General features: G+C 34.4%; 1 pseudogene; it reads right to left on the bottom strand.

The window, feature by feature from the left end:
- Positions 1-1517: 1517 nt before the first annotated feature.
- LOC109703125 (olfactory receptor 9K2-like) lies at positions 1518-2461 on the bottom strand (annotated as a pseudogene).
- Positions 2462-4903: the final 2442 nt, after the last annotated feature.

Genomic DNA, 4903 nt, shown 5'->3' with positions numbered 1-4903 from the left:
AAGTCAAAGTATGCTACTCCCCCAAATAAGGCAAGACTGATACAACTCCCTCAGAAAATCTTCCAAAATTTCAGAATGCTGCACACACACTACTTTTCTCTCTCCCCAAAGCAGTAGAGAGTTCACATTGTATGCTTTCATCTAATTTGTGCCTAGCCATGACATCCCAAAACCTGGTCTCCTGGAATCTAAACTATTCTGATTTCATCAGCACTGCAAATGGAGCAAGAGAGAAATTAATCTCTCTTCAACATTTTAAAAAGTCAGTATTTTGGGTGCCGTGCCCACTGTCACCTTTCCCCCAAGGGGGAAGTCATGAACAAAGGTACTCTCTTGGAATTAAGCTGAGCCAGTTTGAGGGTTTATCACATGGGTAAAATGAAATTGCTCTTCTTATCTACTTCAGTGCAGTTGTTTTGGGGTTTATGGTCACCTATGAGTATTGCAACTTTATAACTCTATTCTGGAATTCTCATAAAGGTGTTTTACTCCATCACGTTATTGCTAAATTTGTGTTTCTATAAAGGAATCAGTATTGGGACTTTCTATTTGGCCATTTTGCTGATGTCAGTTCCATATTGGATTTCAAATTTCTAATTCCACTGATTATTGATATATAGAAAAAAATGACCATTGTGTATTAACTTTGCATCCAGCAACCTTGTTGTAATCAATTACTAGCTTCAGGAGGTTTTCTTTATGAGGAGGAAAATTCTTTTAGATTTTGTACACATGCAATCAAGATAAATATAAACACGTATAATAATTCCTTCTTAATCTATGTATGTATTAGAATGAGTTTTCTAAGCATGTCATAACAAAATACCATAATCTTTTAAACAAAAAATTTATTTTCTTGCAGTTATGGAGGCTGAGTGTCTAAGATGAATTTATCATCAAAGTTTATTTCTTCTGAGACCTCTCTTCTTGATCAGTAGATGGCTGTTCTCTTGCTGCCTCTTCATATGCTTCATATGCTCATCTCTGGTGCTTCTCTATGTTGTAATCTCCTCTTCATATAATTATACAAGTTATGGTGTATTAAGTTCCACTTATGGCTTATTTTAATTTAAATACATTTTGAAGGCCCTATCTCCAAATATACACACATTCAGGGGTACTGGTGGCTAGGGCTTCAATATACAAACTTGAACATAATATGATTCAACTCATAACAATATTGATTTCTTACTGCATCATCTAACACAAACAGTACATACTCAAAAGGTGTGATCAGAAGTGATACCTTGTGCCTATGTGGAGCAGAGTACTTCTAGTTTCTCATCATTAGGATGATGTAAACTGTAGTCCTTTAAATTGTAGTGCTTGGTAGGGGTATACTGTTACATTTACGAAAGTTCTGAATGATGTCTCGCGGGGAGTTAAGGCACTATTTGGCACACATACATTGTATAGAAAAATCTACAAATAGCATTTTTATAAAATTTGGGACAATAATTCACTGTCAGCCACAAGAGGAATGAAATTAAGAGTGACAATACCAATGGTAGGGAGAATTAATAAAGAATAATCTTTCTCTTCTCTAAAAGTTTTTTAAGAGCCTCTTTCACATCTTTGTTCTGCAGAGAGTAAATCAAAGGATTCAACATAGGTGTGATGAGGGAGTAAAATAAAGCAGCCATTTGCTCAGTTCAGGAAATCTGTCAGAAGTGAGATACATGAAAAGACAGCACCATACAGAATACTAACTACTCCCAGGTGCTAGCTACAAGTGGAGAAGGCCTTCTTTCATCCCTCTGTGCAGTGTATCTTTAGAACTGTAGACACAATATACATGTAAGAAATAACAATAACTATGATGGTAGCCAAAATGATGATGCTGGATGAGGAAAAAGATACCATTTTATGGATGAACAAGTCAGAACATGATAATCTCTCAAGTGGTCGAACATCACAGTAAAAATTGGTCAGTGGCCCAAGAAACACAAAAGGATAGAGTAAATGTCATGCTAGTCTGAAGAACTGAGCTGATACAACCACAAAAGTAGGAACACACCACCAGCTGAGTGTAGTGATGTGTTGACATCTGAACAGAATAGAAGAGTGGGTTGCAGATGGCAATGAAGTGGTCATAAGCCATGGCTGCCAGGAGAAACCCCTCAGAGACAATAAAGAGTGCAAAGAGAAAGAACTGGGCCACACAGCCTGTGAAGGAGATGGCCTTGTTCTCAGACCAGAAGGTGCTCATAGCCTTGGGTGCAATGACTGATGAATAAGAGAGATCAACAAAGGAGAGATTGCCTAGGAAGAAATACATTGGTGTGTTCAGTAGGGGGTCAGTCATAATAATGGCCATCATTCCAACATTCCCCAGAAGGATCGTGGCATATACAAGCAGAAATAGCAGGAAGAGGAGAAGATGGAGCTCAGGGCACACCCTGAAGCCTACAAGAATGAAGTCAGTCATTTCTGAGTGATTGGTTGTTCCCCTGTCACCCATAGAAGAGACCTGATAAGAGGCACAAGGCAAAATAAATACATGAACTCTGGGTTTGAACCCAGCATTACACATGGTTTCTACAGTATTTGGACTCACTAGGCTGTCCTGTAATCATTTTTCATTTTAACCTTAGAGAAATAATGTGACTTAAATAGAAGTGAAGAGAGTGGTGTTGGAACCAAAAGTTATTTTTCTTAATTTCTGAAAGTAGTAGCATTAGGTCTTTATTTCTTCACATCCAATGCAACACCTTTCTACCAAGATATTTTACACATTTAAATTTATCTATACTTTTCCTCCTCTGGTTTACACAATAACTTCAGTATCATGAAGCAATGACTGGAAGAGAACACACATCATTTAATTAAATGGTATTCAGAAAGCTTATGTACTCTGGGTTTAGAGATATTGGGGATTTTAATAGGTTTAGTAAAACTTGAGGGTTTTCTTTAAAGTACTAACAGACATTTTTAAAGTTAATTTTTTGGATTACTTAAGATGTTAAGTTTCTTTTTTATGAGTCTTAGACACTTTGAATTCTGATGGAAGTTATATACCAACTGAAATAAAATTGTATACAACTAATACAAAAAGTTTTAACATTCATTTTATAGAATTTCTCCCACAAAAAGGGCCATAAATTCTTTTCTTACTAAAGAAAATTCTCCTGCATTTCCTGAGCCAACTTTTTACATTCTGCAAAAAGAGGTTTAAAGAATAATTACTTTAGAAATAGACACTGAACAAAATATGTATTTGTAGAAATTATCAATTACATTCTTAATTACCCTGAAGAAATCTTCATAACCACAATTAATTCCTTTTTAGACAACTCAAATAGATTTTAAACTTAGAGAACACATGGTCTGTGCTTTCTTTCCTCTTGGGACTATGTACAACTTAATATGAGCAAAATAGTACAGCAAACATTCATATAGTAGTTTTTAAATCCTTTCACAGTAGCTCATTTAACCCAAGCAATTACACTATGTGGTAGGTACTATTATAGTACCATGTTTACAGATGAGGTACACAGAATTGAAGACATAATTTACCTTCTAGTATCAGAATTAGAATTTGAGACCAAGAAATGAGGCCCTACAGTCCATGGTCCTAATCATTATTAATGATCTATTACATCATTCTTTGTTAAAGAGATCTTCCTTTTTCTTTGCCTGACTTACTTCTATGTGTACTTAGAGTTTATCTTAAATTACTTATCTCTAAAATAATTTCCCTAAATACTCAACTAGGATCAAACATTTCTTTCACAGATAGTAGCTATTGTTGTCATTTTTTAAATTTAATATCAAACAGTATTTATCATATAACAATAATTTCCCTGAGATGACATATAACTTTTCTTCATACACAGCCAATATAACATCCTGAATTTGTAAAATGACAATCAATAAACATTTTTATATTAATAAAATGGAATAATTGCGCATGTAGAAACAGAAAATCATGACAGCAGTATAACACTGCAGTAGGGACCATGGGTCTTAAGTTGAGACAAAACTTAGCTTCTAGTTTTGCTTCTCTCGCTTAAATGAGACCTGGGACAAGCTTTTGTTTTTGTTTTTTACTTTTGTTTTTGCAATATTGAGGTTTAACTTAGGACCTACACCTCAGGACACTCCACCAACCTTATTTTGTGATGGGTTTTTTTGAGGGTCTCACGAACTATTTTCCCAGGCTGACTTCAAACCTCAATCCTGCTGATCTCTGCCTCTTAAGTAGCTAGGAGGCATGAGCCGCTGATGCCTGGCTACTTAACAAGTTCTTAATGCTTGCTATACCACTGTGTCCTTGTATACAAAGCAGAGATAAGAACAACATAACCTCAGCATTTTCTTGTACATATGAAATACCATACATAGTTAAATCATAGTATCACTTATGGAAATATATTCAATAAATGTATCCATTGTATTTTTAATTCTATTTTTAAGTACTCAGTTCCATAATTCACACCAAAATCGTGGTGCTATGTTGAAAATGAATAATATGTATATGGGCTTTTGGAATAAACCATTCTAAGTGGAAAGAAGGAAATAGAGAAATTTGAACACTAAAAGAGAATGAGGAAATATGTAAGAAATGTGATATGTTACCTAAGAAGATGACTAATAGAAAAATGATGGTATATTATTATTATACCAGACTGTTTTAAATTTTGAAAATAAAATGTTTTGACCAGTTTCATAAAAGTATACTGCTAATTATAAAGCATAAGATTTTAAACTAGATCATAATTTAGGGTCTGAAGAGTTGTAAAATATTTAAGTTTTGAAAAGAGCCAGAAATAGTTTTTGAAATATCATTTTTTAAAAAGGAGTATGCTTGAGTCATCTTCCTTCAGGATTGCCTAGAGGCAAGGACATATTATTTTAATTTTCAAGGTCTATTCCTATAAAACTCATTCCAGCATCATATTTT

Source organism: Castor canadensis, chromosome 8 (genome assembly GCF_047511655.1).
Source record: "Castor canadensis chromosome 8, mCasCan1.hap1v2, whole genome shotgun sequence".
NCBI lineage: Eukaryota > Metazoa > Chordata > Mammalia > Rodentia > Castoridae > Castor > Castor canadensis.
This window is presented reverse-complemented; position numbering and strand designations above follow the sequence as displayed.